The 19969-nt window shown below is 40.9% G+C and overlaps 1 protein-coding gene across 1 annotated transcript in view; it reads left to right on the forward strand.

The window, feature by feature from the left end:
• Positions 1-15565: 15565 nt before the first annotated feature.
• The window catches only part of LOC124277864 (polyadenylate-binding protein 8-like), a 73584-nt gene continuing 69180 nt past the window's right edge, over positions 15566-19969 (forward strand). Inside the window, exon 1 of the mRNA XM_046713580.1 lies at positions 15566-15685. The gene's annotated coding sequence lies outside the window, so the exon portion shown is untranslated. The remainder of the gene's footprint in view (positions 15686-19969) is intronic.

Raw genomic sequence — 19969 nt, forward strand, 5'->3', positions numbered from 1 at the left:
AAAATGTTTGAGATTAAGGGATTCATAAGGAAACTGAGGTTGAAATATTGGTGATGTAATGTGCGAAACATAACCGACATACGTGCAGCCTATATAAATTTCTGCAATATGGTCTTTGACGACCTTTCTATTTGATAATTGACAAATGAAAAACTTGTAATCTCTGATATATTTTTTTAATTCAGGAACGGTCCCCAGGACGAGTTCTTGACCGGAACTGTCATGCTGTTATATGATATGCATTTGATTTCGTATTATAAGAAATTTCGCGATGCACAAAACCATTTGCAATCAGTTGAACAGGAACAACAACTAAAAACAGTTTCGGGTTTGGGTTGCGGAATATCAACTTGTCCACCGTTTAGGGTACCGGGTGCGTTTCTGTACACAAAGAAGAAGGGATCACTCTGTCACCATTACTCGTCTGAAGGTTGGTATCAGCCAAGAACACATTGGTTGGACGTGTATTCCATGCAGGCACGAACGACATGGCTCTCGTCCAATCAGTTACCGGCAGTTACTCACGTGATGTCTGTTTTTTTACCCAAAATGCAAATTCCAGCAATGCAGAACACTCTTGAGAGTCCATTTGAGTTAGAAACGGCATTGCCACACAGGTCTCTCTTTCTCTGTCGCCATTACCATGTAGAAGTCCTTATATTATACACTTTCCTTCTTTCTCGGTAAAATTGCACATTTCCAGAATTAAAATATATAGTCAATATAATCATTTATCAGCAGAGCTCCAGATAAGATTTACCTCATGTGGGTACTGTACCCACTGTAATTTTTTGGAGTGTGTATTATGAATGTTGAGTGGGTATTTCATTTTCATTTACCCACTGCTTTCAAATATGTGCATATTTCAGTCATTTTACTCACCTAAGTATTATGTCATTGAGTAAGTTTACTAAGCAGGTATGATCTGCCTTATGTTATACCTATTCAAAACCAACTTAAATATGATGGAAAAGATTTCATAAAAAAATCACTTATCTAATACTAACAGTACAACTTGATAGCAATCGATGTCTTTTTCATTACGCAAGCGATTTTTATAAATATATTCCGTACGCATTTGCTTTAAACTTTTTGCGTATCTAACATTTTAAATGCGTAATTGGTACGCAACAATTTCTTTTCAGTGAGTAATTGGAAATTTTCTAGGCGTATTTTACCCGGATACGCAGCTTATCTGGGCCTCTGTATAATCAGAATACAGTACATAAATACAATTATATGTGTTTTAATTCTATGTTTGTTATAAAAGAAATATTTGTAGACCATATCAATGTCATGTAGTGAATATGGTAACAGGTGGAGAGATAAGAGAGGGGTGGGGTCATGCTATATGCGGTAATTACTCTCAAATACTTTGTGTATTGTGTGTGTTAGTCTTATGGGGTGGACCACTTCAAGGACAACATGCTAATTTATTCAATGTTGAAAGGGATTTGGCACAAGTTATTTAACTTATTTCCGCCCACTCCCAAGGTTTAATGTTTAAGCTGGAATAGGCCAGATGACAGCAAGCAACTTGTGTCATTTAATTTGAAGAGTATTTTTTTTTTTTTAATGTGTGATTTTATGCAGGTTCCAGAGCACCGATTACAAACATTCACTGAACACAGAGTCCAGTTCACCATACATACTTTTATGTAACCTGGATTCTGGATTCTGAAGTATTTTTTATCGTACACATATCGTGAACTAAACTCTTTACAGCAAGAAAATATACAAAAAAAATGTTCACAAATTCACAAATCTATTTAGGACATAAACACAACAGGATTATTTCCATTCTACCATGACATATGCATCATGAATAAAACGTGTTTTAAATATGCACCCATTACCATTGCGTAGTGTTTTGACACTACGCGCACTGAACCGGCTCTCAGAAGTGGTTATTGAAGAAAATTTCACTTCTAATTTTTTAGTAGCAGCCAATCAAAAACGAACATACTTAAATGGCATGGTTGAATTGTTATTTAACTCCGCACGCAGCAATATTCTAGCTGTATGGCGGTGTTCTGTAAATAATCGAGCTCGGACCAGACAATCCCGTGACCAACAGCATGAACATCTATTTACGCAACTCGAATACTATATGACATGTCTGAACCAAGTCAGCGCGCCTGACCACCCGATCCCGTTTGTCGCCTCCTACGACAAGAACCGGTGACGATAGATCAGACAAACAAAACTCAGATACAGACATAAATATTGACATTTATTTTACAAGGTTTGCAAATACACAATTAATCCAACAAAATGAAAACAAAACAAAATCATGTGATGATCACAACAGAGGCTGATGGGTAAGGCAATATTGACAAAGATATTTTTGTCCTAAAATCTTGCGTTTTAATAGGTGCATGTCAACCACACTAAGTGAATGAAATAAGTGACATGTCTGACGTATTGAAGTACTGACTGGGAGAGCGGGATGTGCTGGTGTCAGTCAGGTTTAGGTCCGAGTTCGAACTCTGGTGGTATGGGTTCTCTCCACATTAATATAGCCATTACGGAAGGTAAGATAATACTTCAGCTTTGTGAAGGATCGAGCAAGGTGTATGATGTCATTGTAACATATTTTACTCGCATCACAAAGCATGACGTAGACACAAATGTCTTTAAAAGATGAAACCATATCTGCAATTTCATTTTGATATCAACAACACTTTTCATAAACACACACACACACACACCACACACACACATACACACACACACACACACCACACACACACACGCTCCGAAAACCGTTCCTACGCTCCTGAAAAATATTACTTTCGACCGCACGTTGACATCTACTGCAGAAGTGGCGATGATGTATTTGAACATTTTTAATAAATGTGACCGCCGTGTCTTTCAAAAACAACACTAGAGAGGTCACGCGGGTGTCTGTAAAACACAACACTAGAGAGGTGGCGCTGGTGACTTTGGAACACAACACTACAGAGGTGACGCTGGTGTCTTTGGGACCCAACACTAGAGAAGTGACACTGGGATATTTGGGACACAACACTAGAGAGGTGACAAAGGTGTCTTTGGAACACCATACTAGAGAGGTGACACTGGTGTCCTTGGAACACCATACTAGAGAGGTGGCCCTGTTGTGTTTGGGACACAACACTACTAGAGAGGTGACTCTGATGTCTTTGGAACACAACACTAGAGAGATGGCACTGGTGTCTTTGGAACACAACACTAGAGAGGGGACCCAACATTAGAGAGGTGACGCTGGTGTCTTTGGAACACAACACTAGACACAGGTGTCTTTGGAACAGAACACTAGAGAGGTGACACTGTGGTATTTGGGACACAACACTAAAGAGATGACACAGGTGTCTTTGGAACAGAACACAACACTAGTGAAGTGACACTGGGATATTTGGAATACCATACTAGAGAGGTGACACGGGGGTGTTTGGGACACAACACTAGACAGGTGACACTGGTGTCTTTGGAACAGAACACAACACTAGAGAAGTGACACTGGGGTATTTGGGACACAACACTAGAGAAGTGACACTGGTGTCTTTGGAACACCATACTAGAGAGGTGACACTGGTGTCCTTGGAACACCATACTAGAGAGGTGACACTGGTGTCCTTGGAACACCATGCTAGAGAGGTGACACTGGTGTCCTTGGAACAGAACACAACACTAGAGAAGTGACACTGGTGTCTTTGGAACACCATACTAGAGAGGTGACACTGGTGTCCTTGGAACACCATACTAGAGAGGTGACACTGGTGTCCTTGGAACACCATGCTAGAGAGGTGACACTGGTGTCCTTGGAACACCATGCTAGAGAGGTGGCCCTGTTGTGTTTGGGAGACAACACTAGAGAGGTGACTCTGTTGTCTTTGGAACACAACACTAGAGAGGTGACTCTGTTGTCTTTGGAACACAACACTAGAGAGGTGGGAACACCACAGACAACACTAGAGAGGTGACTCTGTTGTCTTTGGAACACAACACTAGAGAGGTGACTCTGTTGTCTTTGGAACACAACACTAGAGAGGCGACTCTGGTGTCTTTGGAACACAACACTAGAGAGGTGGCACACTGTAACACATCACCAACACCCTTTCCAACACTCCTGTACGACCTCAGCGATCCAAGACCACATCACCAACATGGTCGACATCTCCAGCAGATCTATGACCACCCTCTGTCACTGCTAATCGACCCAACTCCAACCAATTCACTATGACAGCAACATGATCGTCTGTTTCGCAACATGATGGTTACAAAGCGTTTCGTCACGCCGATGACCCGGGTCGAACTGAACTATATGTTAAGCCCATTTCTGTGTCCCCTGCCGTGATGTTGCTGGAAATTGCTGCGGCGTAAAACGAAAACTTTAGTAACATGATCGTCTGTTTCGCAATGTTGAACTGAACTATATCTTGTTGAAATTAAAGTTATGGACGATTTAGTCCGACCTGAATTGTGAAAAGAACACCTCCGCACAATCCCGTCTCAATATGTGTTCAGTATTCCTCCTGTTCTGGGCATATGTCATCAGTTAAAATAATCTTACAGCCTCGAACATGGTACTCAGGATATTTATGTGAGGAAACACACATTTATTAAAAGGTTAATTACACCAATATATATCAATATCCTAATATTAACTTTACCCATCAGCCTCTAAATCTCTACGGAAGTTGAACTCACCGCTTCTGAACATACAGCAAAATAGTTAATCGGGAATTGATTTAATCAGGGTCAAGGTCGTTAATGGAGGACATGAGCGTGGGTCGTGAAAGGATGAGGTAGACTGCCGAGGACCAATCAGGAAGTCTTCATGCCTCCGAAGATGCCCTTCTTCTTGGCCTTGTCCTGTTTGGCTGAAAGAAAATAAGCGGATTTTAGCCGCTGTCGTTATACAACATAGTTAAAGAAAAATCTGTTGAAAAGCTCTGACATTCAAAAACATATTTAATGGTTTCTATTGTGTATACTGAATCCACATTTCCTACCTGGAACGGTCTCGGCTTCGGATGCTGCACTGGTGAGGTCAGTAACAGCTGCAGCCGCCGGGGCTTTGCCCATGGCAACAGCTGCAGCTGCTCTCTTCTCCTCCAGTGCTGCGTAGGTATGGGCCTTCTCTCCAAAGCTACCGTCTCCAATCTCTTGACCTCCAACGCTGCAGGCGTACCAGCGTTCTTCGTGGAATATGCCAACACTCTCTCGGCCTCCAGAGCTGCAAAAATCATGGCCTCTTTCAGGCGGCATACCCAGCGTCTGCTGCAGCAGTAGCAGCCTCGGCCTTCTCAACAGCGGCGGCGTACGTCTCAGCGGCTTGCTGATCCGACTCCCGCTTCTGCATCTCTTGTCTTTGATCTATTGACCGAAAGATTGCAGGTGAATTAGATTGGAAAATAGACCAATAATCACCAAGTAGAGTTGCAAATATGGATGGGATTGGAAAATTGATGGTGATATACGTCATCTAGCAAGCAGAGTTAACTTCATCCATTTCTGTAAGAACATAGCCCCACCCTAACCTGTGTCGTTAGAGATAACTAAATGTTAATCGATGGGCTTGCTGTCAATCACCTGATTGTCTGGTCCTGATCTCCATGACTTAATTAGACTGTTGATGAGTGTGGCGTTAAAGAACAACCAAACATTCAACGATCGGTACATGTGAAATGTACACATACAGTTTTATACAATACCTACCATAGCGGTATTTGAGGTATCTCTGAAATTCATATACGGCTAAAGCCAGACCGTGCAGAAAGATCATCTTGTTTTCAGTGCTGTCCAGAAATAAAACAAAATATACTTAGTTTTTATTTTTCCAAAAGAGACACGATAATTCTCTTTCATCGTCCACAATATATTTCAACATATGACCAGTTAATATAATGTGTCGCAAATAGCACGGAGGAATTTCATTCGTTATTCCAAATCAATATGACCAAACGGGTATAATTCATGAATTCATGAATATCATGTAAGTGAATGCTTACTAGAATGACACACATTCGATTGCGGAATTAAATCCTCCTTTTAATATTTGTAATATTCCTTTGTAATATTATGTGACACTGACAAATAAACCATGAATTTCACTCTGTGAACGACAGACATACACTCAAGGGGGTAAGGGGTGACATATTTAAATAACCTCATCACAGGACCATTGTCTTTATCATTACCAGTACATTGATGTACAATACTACCGGCAGAAAATAATATTATTGTTTTTGTTTGGGACTCGATAATATGACACTAACTAACTGCTGACTATTATTGCTGTAAAGAGGATAAGTGGGTTAACTGGAATCGTTCTTCAAAGTTGGGACCGTGCATCGTCCAAACGAGATGACAGCGTCTTTTTACGGCGTGCAACAACAGCAACAACGACAAAACGTCCGATTCAGGCGACAAAGCCGGTCGTCTATGACGTCACTTTGCATGAAAAGAAATCGTCCATACTATTACCCAGAGTTCCATGCGGTCAGCATTGTACCGATGTTATTTAGGAAATAAAGTTCGCTCCACCCCAATGTGTTTTGTAATAAAGTATAGTTTTGCCCTGAACTATTATAATTAAAGCACGAGGACGGTGGTCCGATATTTTCCCGTTGTTAAGCCCATGGGATTAAATAAGATTTCAACTTTTATTGTGTAGGGTGACGTCCCTTTGCAACAACGCAAACACGAGTTTTCATGTTTACATGGCGTCCCAAGATAGATCAGGTACTCTATACCCATGCAGACAATCTCAATCCATATGACTCGCACGCAGTCGCAATAAAATATTAAATTAACATAGGACTCGTTCCTCAAGAACAGTAAGGTATGTAAATAGAAAAAAAGGGGGTGGGGTGTCATTCAAGTTAAGCTTTAAGACAATTCTTGGATGATTGTCTAAGGTTCAGATTTCTTTATTATTTCGTTTACATTAAAATTCATTCCATTTTATCGTGTCTTAGAATAGACGCGTCTTCTTCAGTTACAAGCATTTCCCGAATTTAAGCCCTGGGCTTAATTATGGCTTTTTTTTCTTTGTGAACGAGGTCATTTGCCATTATCAAGCCCAGGGCTTAATTAAGGGAAATACCGGTACTAACGTCAAAAACGAACACGAGAGCTAGTAGTGCATGGATTTTTCAGGTTTCAGCATCGAATCGATACACCGAATCTTGGGTATACATAAACCGCCACCATATAGATGGGATATTGCTGAGTGCGGCGTAAAACTAAACTCACTCACTGAGTATACATAAAAAGTGCACTCGTCAATGGTGAGCTTCTGACTTACTGAAATACTAGTAGTATTGAAAAACAAAATATATATGTGCTAATATAAATACGTTTTGCTCAAGTGAAATAACATTTCGTTCCGATATTGTAACCTAAATTATATATAAGTAAGAATGGACTATCTTATGAAAGACACGTATCTCATCGCTTTACCATAAAAGAATCACTTAAAGCTTTTTTAATGTCGATTAACGTAATTAGATTAAAACAGGAGACCAAGATATGGTTGAGGCTGTCGGTTGCAGCAACCTGGGCCTCCTTTCACAAAGCCCTAAGGTGATCGTAAGTCACTAAGGTAACCTTAGTTCAATGTTAAAGAATGGCAGTTAAGGTTAACCTTAGTAAAGGTTATTTTGTGAAAGGAGCACCTGGTGAACATGCTCAATAATTCGCTGGTAGCGCCCGCTAGGTACCACTGAAGAAGGTACGTGCTCTCATTCCTCATACTTTTCTAACAGAAAGAACATAAAATATATCATGTTTAATGTTTATCTAATATGAAATATTTTCAGATGAAAAACTCTACCTGCGACGCACTGCCGTGGCGGTGGACTACGCTGACGTCTGGGACGTTCACCTGTGCTGTGCTGAGCTGTGACGCAGGTCACAGTTGACAAAGGTAAAGTCTATGTGTGTTTGTGAGCGTTTTGCGTGCGTGCATGTATGCGTGGTTCCCAGTGTGCCTACATCCCAGTTTGCCTACACTGCTATCAAATCAAATCCATGCATGTGTGGTTTGTGAATTGGGTTCCTCTAACCTATGCTAGCAAATGAACTCTTCCATTGGATGATGAAAAAGATTTAATATTAATAAGTAATCATAAGTATTACAGTATGTAGGGAAGCGGGCGTCGTAGTCTAACCACGTAAATGTCATCTAATCGTTGAATGCTTGGATCTTGTCACCATCTGGTCCAGATTTCACCACTTCCATCCAGACATCCTGGACGATGTCGGCTGGCAAAAGCGGCAAAGCAGCAGCTCTTCTGACATGGGACTGTACACGGGGATCGTCACGATACTCTGGAGCAAGACCTTTCTCTGAGACATGTCGCCACAGTGCTTGAGTGAAACGAAAAAAAACACCCTCTGATGTCAGCTTCTGTAAAACGTCTTCGACTGCTCTGATTGCGGCACAATCATAGTCAGTCTGGACAGTGGAGACAGTTCAATACCAGGTCGTCTTGAAACCTCTTCTGTCAGCAAGGTGAACAATCTGGTGTAAGTGTCAAGGGACTTGTTAGGTAGGAGACAGGAGGCAACAGGAAACATCCTCCCCCTCTACAACGCAATGTACTGAGCAGACGACTAATGTTAAATACCTTATATGTAAGGGCCATACCTAATCTCTAAGTAGGGGTTTATTTTCAGTTCCCAAAGTGCCTACGCAACCTTTGTAGGCATATTGGGATGTATATCGTCACAGACAAGAAAGAATGATCAATATTATACCAATCACCTGCAATGTAGCATATATAATATAAACAGTTGTTCCCAGTTGCCAAGGGATCTCGATCCATTTGGAAACGAAGGCCTTCGGCCTTTTTTGGTGGCCTGAGGGTGTACCGTTTGTGGTGCCCTCAGCAACACACTGCAGAAGGACGATGGTGTGCTTATACAAATCTCCTAATCTCAAACTTTATTCAGGAAGTTATATAAAGTCCACTTCTTTCCCAGAATGAAAACCGATAAATAAGTTAAATTAAGGCCATGTACAAAGAATCTCAAGCACATGAGCTTTTGATGGATAAATACTTCTGGATAAGTCACCCAGAAGTGGCACTGGTATGTTCTTACCAGCAATAAAGAGTTGTCTCCATGTCCTCCATGTCTTCCAACGCATACCACATGCCTCTCAAAGAATCAATAAGTAATTTCTTCCAACTGGATCCTAAAGAATTCATATGGAAATTCAAATAGCAATGAGGAATGAGAAATTTAGTTAATGTTCTTTTCAACACGGTCCTCGCTGATAGTCGACACACAGTACCGTGTGACTGGGAAACATATGTTATTACTTTCATGTTGTGCCGGTGTGGATTTTTCGTGTAGAAGTCGTCAATAAGGGGCATTAACACGACTGATGAACAATGTTGTTTCAATGCAAGCTGTATCATGTGTATGTTCTATTAGCAAAATAATAAAAGTGTATTTATAATTATATTGTCACTCTAAAAGTTATTTTCTGTAAGTCAGTTGTAAATAATATTCATGCTCACACATATTGTTTGCAGTTCATAATTATAGAAACAAATAAGGTGTTAATAATGACAATAATCTTCGATCTCAGCCGGCACAAAATATCGCCTGCAGAGGGCAGAGAACCTAAGAATTGAAACTGGAAACGCCACGTGATTTCGGTAATATGTATACATTATATATTCTTTTTTCTGAAACCGATAAATTTAAGTATATTTTAAATTATCTCTCTGGCTGAGTTATAATTGAGGAGGCTGTCTCAAATGTTCTCTTTCTTCATAAAAAAGATGTACACGGACCTTAAACTTGTTTTGAGTAATTTTGATTGACCAAATGACGAACGGAAATGGGGCCCGATCCATAAAGCGCTCGTAGCCTACAGTACACTATTCGTAAGAGTTTACGATCGAAATTAACACAGTTTTAATAATTTTTACGACCGATCCACAAAGCGTTATCAGTCCATTCGTTAATTCATTACCTTACGAGTATTGTCGCGAATAGACTAACATCGTCGCTCTCCTGCTGTGAAGGCGGCGAATATAGGGGAGTTAATGACGTTAGCAGACGACACATTCCGGGTACTATAGCTGTCAGTACTAACACCCCAACATGATATCCAGTCAATCGTCTGCCACCATCAAGCGCCCTAGAAACGATAACTGGACTCACACCGAGTAAGTCTTCTCGTGGAATTTGTCGAAGCCCAAAATCTACTACTTTCGTCATTCACGAACAATCTAACAAACATCATCATGATGAAGACGAAAGCGTCGGATGACATTTCACAGAGGTGAGTGAATCTATTTGCGTGAGTCATATATCTGTTGTATTGACTTGAGTTGAAGTTTGTAAATAATGACAGTCCAAACGGCAATAGCAACCTTTTGGACCTCATGGCAGAACCCTTGCCCGCGTAATGATTGGTTATGAAAACAAATAGGTGACACCTTGGTCACTTCAGTGTCAAGGTCATTATAATTTCCCATCACGTTTGGATACGGCTAATAAGTGTATGCTGACGGTATAACGTGTAAATAAGGGCGTTTTGGTCTCATTGTAGTTAGTTTCAAGTAGGCCTAGTGTTACGTACCTTAGCTCTGCGTCACAGACCGCTTCAGAACGTTTACCGCGTAAAAAACTTGGTCTTCGCTGGGTCACATATAGAGTTACATCAATACAAATAAGCACCTTGGGAATGATATTAGTTTCAAAGTGTTTTACATCAAGTGTTTCCTACATACCCGTGAGACAGTGGACTCACACTGGACTGTGATATCCCATGCAAGTCCAAAGCTAGTTCAGAGAAAACGACCCCTTACTATAGTAACATGCTCATCATACGATGCTCATCATCCAGCGTATCAAGAACCCAAGTTCGGTCCCGAAACGCCCTTTGGTCGTGATCGTGTTGACTCTTCAAATAAGCCAGAGCTAAAAAATATGCCGCCATCTTGATTCTCAAGTTTACGACAGAAATATTTGATTTACGATAGGCGCTGGCCGTTCTTAAATTTTCTCTTAACTTTACGAGTTCTTTTCACTAAGATATCTTTGTGGATCGCTTTTAAGATTTCTGTCTTAAAGTTACGATAGGTTTTATAATGAACAATCACTTGTATGCTGACGACACCCAGATGTATGACTCGTTTTGAAATAGAGCAGGAGGAACAGCACAAGACATGGGCAAAGATGGAACATTCCATCTCTGATGTCAAAGAATGGATGACTCTGAACATGCTTCAGCTAAATGAGGAGAAGACGGAAGCTGCTGTTATGGGGCCTAAGACCAAGCTTTCCAAGTTGTGTCAGGACAAACTACACATTAACCAGACAAGCATCGATATGTCTCCTGTTGTGAAGAATCTAGGCGTCCTAATTGATGCTGGATTATCGATGGAACAGCAAGTGAACAACATATGTAAAAGTTGTTACTTTCAACTGAGAAACTTGGGGAAAATCCGTCATCTCATAACTGAGGATTCAGCTGCAAAGCTCGCTCGTTGCCTGATTCTGACACGCATAGACTACTGCAACAATCTGCTTGCAAACATACCGGCAACACCCCAAGTAAGCTTCAAAAGTGCAAAATCAAGCGGCGAGGATAGTCACCAGATATCCCTCAAGAATGCACATAACACCAGTGCTTAAGGCGTTACATTGGCTCCCAGTAGCGGCGAGAGTGGACTTTAAAATCATCATCCTGGCATATCAGTGTGTTCAAATCTAGCCCCATCATACCTGTGTGACATTGTATGTATGTACATTCCACCACGTTCTCTCAGGTCTGAGAATCAACAGAGACTCATAGTGCCATCATGGAAGAAAATGTCCTTTGGTTACAAGTCCTTTAGTGTTGCAGCTGCCACTAAAATGGAACTCACTGCCAGATTTTCTCAAAGACGCCCAGTCGTTGGAACAATTTAAGTGTCTCCTAAAGACTCATCTGTTCCATTTGTACTTTTAAAGTGACCTTGTACTGCTACTAGTTTTTACTTCTTTTCCTTGACTCTTGTATGCGCTATGAGCACGCCCCAGTGGAGTTTGGCGCCATATAAATGGACATTATTATTATTTATTATTATTATTGTTATTACAATGTTCTTGGCGCTACGAGCGCTTTGTGGATCGGCCCCATTATTCCTGAAACTGAATTCTGCCGATAGTCATGAAGTGGTATTGTCCCTGTATTTGCGTTGTTTGTTGACGTTTTTATTTAATTGTTCCTTTTCCTTTCACATTTTGACAATACTAACCAACATAGACGTGACTCATCTACACCATCATTCCAGCGTTCAATGTACACAATACTCTATTAACTGTAGGTAACTTTTACAGGTGGCCTCTCACTTAGCAAGATTCTGTCAAGACAAGAAAAGTTTATTTTCGCGAAAACCACCCACGGTGGTACAAGAGAATAAACAAATACATATATTACATAAACAGATAAGAATGGTGATATCAGTAGCATAGGTTATTTTAACTGTTTCAAAAATATTAACCGTTCTTTCAACCTAGGGGTCAATTCTCTTCTGACAGCAGCCATGATTGCATCTCCAATGTTGGTTGCTCCATTCTGATAAATGGGCTTGACAATAGCGGGTGCAGAAAGATCATTTATTTTGTTTTTCATTTTTCTATATAGACTAGTTAATATCCATGATGCGCTCTTCAATTTACCTCAAATGTTATGCCGTCGTCGAGATGTTCACGCTGAACAATGGAAATGTACCTTTGTTACTTAGATATGCCTATATGGACACGTAAGGTCATTGTAAACAAATCTTCAAAATAGTGTAAAGGAAACTAATGTATCTGGCTCGGAAATAATTATTCAAATGTACAGCATCAGTCGCAAAATGATGACTTCAAAGTTACACTTGGGGCCACTGGATGCGGAATTATTTTGTGATGCACATTTTCATAGGATCTGAAACGTGAACGTTACATTGGATTTACGTACGGTCCTCCGACTATAACATTACGCTCAATGTAGAATACATTTAGATCTTCTGACACTTGTCTAAAGGTACGAGGTATTGTATACAACACTGACACATAGTCAATTTCTGATAAAAAACTATGTCCAAACCAACAAATTATGAAACGTTCATAAATCGTGTGATATATATCTAAGAATAATTGGACATTGAACATTGTTAATTGCCCATACAGAAATTAAATATGCAATAGATACGAAAAATCTACATCAGACTGTAAACAGCAGCATATATATAATTACCATATGTAGTTTTATTCACTGACCTTGAACCTAAGGGACCGTTCATAATTTATGGCTGGGGATGATGATTTGTATGAAGAAGCATGTACAATGTGAATGCCCCCAAAAAAAATAAAATAAAAAAATTATGTACAAAGTGACCCCTGCATGTCATGTACAAAATCAATGACCCTCCCTTCATATATTTGTGAGCATAATTTTAAATATTTATATGTACAAAATTGCTTACCGCCCCAGCACATGTGTACAAAATTGCTGCCCCCATACACCTCCCTTTAACAAAATGAGTGACCCCTTAAAATAATCATTTCACCCCACCCCACCCCTTGCCATAAATTATGAACGGTCCCTAAAAGAAATTATTAAGTATGCCCAACAATGTTGACGTATGACATCACTACTGGTGACACACTTTTACAAACTGGCGTGTTCAATGACAACATGGTTAAATCTGTTATGTGTGCAATCAGAAATGTTCTGTCAATATGTCGATATGGGAGACGGGCCCCAGCTTAGAATATCACATATCCCGTGCGCAAAACAGTTATACAGTCATTCCCTTCATAAAGATGTTTCATTATCGAAAGCTGCTGACCCTTTAGCTCAACGTTTATGTTTAAATTGTGTTTTGCTTAGCTTAGCGATGTTTCAAAGTTCGTCGGTGCCGCCATTTTCACGGAAAGAGGCGAGTAGTTACGAACGATTTCAGTGTTAGGAGCTTGTGTGTTCATAGTACTTCCGGTCTGCATCCCCTAAGTGGAACGCTAAACCGAAACCTAGCCACAGAGATTTGTTTATGGTTTGGTAAGCCAAATTGATGTTGACAGTTATGTGACGTACTGTTCATGTTTTGTTTTTGCAACACAAGCAGCTTCATGTTTCGAAAATCACCTTATTTTGAAAGAGGGCCAGAATCATGAATATTGAATGCGTGCTTCACTGCTTGTTTATCCACACTGACCACAGCACAGGGGCTTAGTTTAACGTAATAAAGAACGAACTAGCGTCAACGAATTAATGTGACCGCAGGGATCCTATGAAAAATATAGTCCTGGATGCTGGTTTCTTGACGTTACACGTCCACAGTAGATTGTCACTAGCCAAGATGGAACCAATCTTGATCATTATTCTGATCAGAGACCATATATTGATACCAGTATAGGTCCGTCTCTCTATTCTCGCGGGTTTCCTATTCTCGCGGTAAATACGTTTTCTGCCGAAATCAGCCGATGCGTGACACTTTACCTGTTGTTGACATCACCGACTGGTAACTAGGAAGTGGACCAAGTCTGTGAGTGATCAAATTCTTGCAGTGTCACGAAAATTGGGGAGTTTATACCAACTTGGACATATCATTACTTTTTTCCGCCCTTTCGGGCAGGATGACTTTACATACACTCAAAAACGTTAATTCCTGGTAATACCGCGAGAATAGGAGAAGCCTCCCATTTTTCGTCAGTGGCGGATGGCATTGTTTTATCACCGGCTCCACGAGTGGTAATTCACCTGATAGATCTAGCAGCTGATAGATGTAGATGTTAGAGGAGAAGGCCCTTCATTTAATAACAACAAGCATTCGTATGATAAAATTGTTTATGTTATTATTTCAGCCGAGCATCCGTAAGTACCGCGAGAATAGGAAACGCCTTCCTATATGGTCTTGTTTGTTGTCATTGAAGACTGAATTGATTGCATGCAAGATCAAACTCGAAACAGTTCTTTGAGGCTGATAAATAGCCTTTTAACATTGTTAGCACTGAGATGGCCTTTACTGTATCCTGGTATTATTGGATTTCAGAATGAATGAATGAATGAATATTATACCAAAACATCTAAAATTTGTTTTTAATGGGAGCATCATTGATAAGATCACCATTGCCAACGTAATGTCAAGCCTTTGATTGCCCATTTTACATGGAGACGTATATTTTTTAAGTTTATGTGTCAGCTGTTTTGTTATCAATTGTGTTAATAACTTTATGTAAAGCAACGTTTCCTACAACTAGGTATACTGATACTCTCACAACAATCTAATGTAAATGTTGAATCATCTGACCTTTTCAGACACCCAAGGATATATGACAGTGCACTGTCATGTCAGGCTATCAAGGCTATCCCCAAGGTCAGTGGCCAGGAGGTTATGATGAAGGAAGGGCACGGGCATGGGCACCTGGAAACACTGATGAACAGTATGGCCAGAGTGAGACCGGTCCCTCTTCAATGCATTATGCCAATGTCCCAAGTCATGCCAGGTGGTTATGATGAAAGAAGGGCACGGGCGCCTGAAAACCCACCTGATGGATGGTACAACGAGATGAGCATGGCAGACTCAGCGCCAATGTCCCGAGTTATGCCAGGTGGTCGTGAGACTTATAAACGACCAGCACCATATTCATGGGAAGATATAACTGGAGATCCCAATGCCAAGAGGTCACGTTTTGAAACAAGGTAGGTGTTGTCTGTCAGTGCTTTTGTCCCTGTGACAACACAGAATGGGGGACTATGTATTCAGCAGCGTGCGTCCATACATAGGTGCCGATTCATAGGTGCATGATATCTCATGAAATGTTGTAGTCTTGTACCCAATGTCTTAAATTTGGGGTTATGCAGATACCTGTCGATTTAGGTGACTTTGATTTTATTTTCAAAGTCACCATGACACTGACCACTTTTCAAACTCTAGTTAAGGCCAGACCAATTTTATTTCTTGTTTTACTTGATCCGCTGTCGCTTCCCCGAGCTGGATCTTGAGGAACAAGTCAATCATCTCGTGGTGAGTCTGTTCCCTTCAACTGAGAAATATAGGAGCAATAAGAAATTATCTGACCATTGAATCAACGCTTTATCCTTGTTTTTGTCTCTTGTAATGTCTAGATTAGACTATTGTAACAGTTTACTTGCCGGGCTCCGCAAGTGCTAGTTTCAAAAACTTCAATGGATCCAGAATAATTGTGCAAGAGTAGTTACTCTATGTCCAAAGTCCAGCCATATCACACCTGTGCTTCAGAACTTGCACTGGCTACCTGTCCGGCCAGAGAATTGCTTTTAAAGTTCTATGCATCACCTATAAGTGTGTAACTGGTGCTGCTCCTGATTATCTGTGAACTACACCAGCTGTACACACCAGCAAGACCTCTCAGTCAGCTTCACAGAACTACTCCAGCTGTACACACCAGCAAGATCTCTCAGATCTGCTTCACAGAACTACTCCAGCTGTACACACCAGCAAGATCTCTCAGATCTGCTTCACAGAACTACACCAGCTGTACACACCAGCAAGACCTCTCAGATCTGCTTCACAGAACTACTCCAGCTGTACACACCAGCAAGATCTCTCAGATCTGCTTCACAGAACTACTCCAGCTGTACACACCAGCGAGATCTCTCAGATCTGCTTCACAGAACGTCTTGTGTGTACCTAGAGTCAGAACCATCAGGTTTGGCCAAAGATCCTTTGTGTTCTATGCAGCCACGGAATGGAATAGCCTTCCCCACACTCTTAGAACTGCACCATCATACTCAGCATTCAGATCAAATCTGTTTCAAAAAGCCTACCTTACATGGTGAAGTGTATGAAATGAACTTATTTCAATTCTGTGCTGTGTACTTTGAACATTGGGCGCTTCGAGCATGCATTATGTGTGGAGAAATGCGCTTTACAAATGGACTATTATTATTATTGTTATTATTTTTCCTTATCCTGACTCATCATTATTTGCTTTCTCATCCTCTCTTCCGAACGGTCAAGTGGAAACTTGAATCCTTTCAATTCCCTTGAAGCGAACGTTACAATCACTCACCCTCAATTACCTCCCTTGGTTTCCCGCCAAAACCGGCATGTGACCTAGCTATGCTTTGGTCCTCACTCTCTCCTCTATCACCGTGGGGACGGTTGGGCAGTCACTTCAGGGTCCTTTTCGGCGGCTTTTAATTTCAAATATTTTGTATATATAGCACAAATTCTGACTTGAATGTGGTTATTAATATGTTATTTATCATATTATTAACAAAATTTGTACAATTCATGTCAAATTAATTCACATTTTACTCTGTTTTCAGATGACTGTCTGTTTACAAATGTATGTTTAAAAAGTGATCCATCACGTCTCAACGCTTGAATTACACCCTGGGTGTTCTTCTTGGCTGGTTTATGGTTTGAATATGTCTTGATGTTGATTATTGTGTATAATTATATGTATATATATTGAATTTATGACTTCAGATATTATTTGAATTGTGAAATTTTGACTTGTAAAATTTTTCACATGTGATTGGGAAATTTGAATCTATAATTGCACAACCTGTTGGCAGAGTCAACCAGCCTGCGTGAAGGTGATGCAGTCGTGAGGGTTGTGAGTTGCTGTGACTACGTTTGAGCTGTGCTGATATATGATGTCATCCCAGTCGAAGTCTGCGACGTTACCTGTACGGGAGAAGGTATCTCCACACACTGTAAGTAAAGGAAGTCCCCTCCAGCAGAGACGGCATCACAACATAAGAAACACAGGGCGCCTCTTCAGGAAGCAGACCTCATCATCCAGGCATTCATCTAGATCGTCCCCATTCTGGTAGATCTTCGAGGTCGTCGCTACATACTCCCATGCAGCGTTAAGTCAACAGATGTTGGTGTGCCTGGTGCTGAAGCAGATGGTTCCAGCCCTTTAGGTCCTCCAGTGTTGCAGCCTGAGGTCTTCCTTGCAGCGTCGCAGAGAGCTTCCAGTACTGAGATACTGTCAGCGCGAGATCAGAAGTATGACATCGCCGATGTCATCGCCACAGTCTACCCGTGGCAGTGATGCTGTGAGATCATCAAAGGTGGTACACCTTCCAGTAAGCAGTCTACCGAAGAGGCGTTGCAGAGCCAGAAACAGCAGAAGTCAGGCGGGAACCCGCTAGCGCTTGCAAACGCTTACCACCCGCTTAACGGCGGGACAGACGAAGCCAGTTGCAGTAGTCCCAGAGCAGCATCTGATTACCAACGCAGAAGTCCTCAATGCTGAAGACTTTGTTGATACCATCACCCATAGGGTGATCCAGGCGATGGAGATGAGATTAGACCGGGAGAAGAAGCAGACAGCTATTGAGAGCAGCATTGCAGTAGGCAAGATGACGGCAAACAGTGCAGACCCGGTCTTTTACTACATCGTCAGCAGTCAATGTAGACATCTCACATCACGGCCTGGCAGATGATGATGACTACAAATCGATTACTATCCCAACCGATGAAGCCCATTGCCCAGGTAGCAGACAACAACCTGAAAATCCACAAAACCTAGGTTTACTTCTAATAATGTATGTATAACAAGGTGGTCCCCAATTAGCATCAAGAAGATATTGAAGTTAACCGCAGAAGAAGAAAATTCCCAGGGGTAAATCAAGCTTAACGCTGACGTGAATACAATCATGCAGGGAATCCCGTGGGTGGCTGACCCACCACCTTCCGTCGGATTCAGTAAGTAAATATCATGAGTCAGGATAAGGAAAAATATGTAATTTTTATGATAAAATTAATATTTTATACTTATCCTGACTCATGAGATGAAGCCCTCCCAACCGTCCTTTCTCACCACACGGGTTTCCCTGTAGACCTGTGTGGGGCATATATCGGAGAGAGTGAGGACCAAAACATGGCGAGGTCAATGCGGCGGTTTTAAGGGAAACCAAGGGAGGTAATTGAGGGTGAGTGAATGTAAACTTACAAGAAAATATATTTTAGATTGTTTTTGCCCCATATACACTTCATAAATTGCCAAAAGTAAAATACTTTGAGTATTTAAAAGGAATATAACTTTGACTGGTGATTGTATTTTTTTTTTTTTTCCTCCTGCCTTTAGGTTTTCTAAAGACCAAAATCCGTAAAACAAGAAATAAAATTGGTCTGGCCTAACGTGATATCTTATGCACTGTTGTACCCAAAGTCTTCAAATTTGGTGACAGCCTACATTGGTGGGTTGCACAGACACCAGTTGATTTTGGTGACATCGGTTTATCTTCCAGGTCTCCAGTTAACGATTTGTTGTACCCAAAGTCTTCAACCTTGACCTTGATCTGCAGGGTCACCATGACACTTTGACCACTTTTCAAACTTTTGCACACTGATAGTCATAGCGGAACGATTGTGCATGAGAATAGTGACACAAGCAGTGATTAAAATACCATCAGTAATCATAATCTCTTACTTGTGTGACAATGGAGGACAGGTGCTGACTGTATATATTCATCTTGTTCATAGCATATCTTGTTCATCATACACACTAGGGCTGGGACGACTAACCTGGATACCCGGGACAGGAAGGTAATGAGTTGAACGTGATCCTACTTATGAACTGACCGAAGATATACTTTAGATATAATTCTAATATTTAGTAAATTTACCATATTTGGTGTTTACTGTTGAAATTAACTGGGATGCTACAGGCTGCCGATGTCTTGCCTTGCACACATAATTCTGGTCCTGCATGTGCACTGCAGACACAACCCGTCTTGTGAGGAGCAATCACATACTTCATGGAGATCCTTTGCTGCCTTGTGGATAAAACCACCTAGTTTGTAAGTGAACGGTTGCTGGTTTGAAATCAGGCCGGAAGTTTTGATTACACAAATAAAGTACTAGAATCTGTTAAATAGAAGATTCTGGGAAGTGACCATGACTAAAAACTATATCACTACACTTCTATGTGACCAAAAGATAAAACCTAGTAAATGTGTTATGTTTCATCCTTATTTAGCGAT

The sequence above is a fragment of the Haliotis rubra genome, unplaced genomic scaffold, assembly GCF_003918875.1.
Source record: "Haliotis rubra isolate DU_JTF1 unplaced genomic scaffold, ASM391887v1 Scf229, whole genome shotgun sequence".
Lineage (NCBI taxonomy): Eukaryota > Metazoa > Mollusca > Gastropoda > Lepetellida > Haliotidae > Haliotis > Haliotis rubra.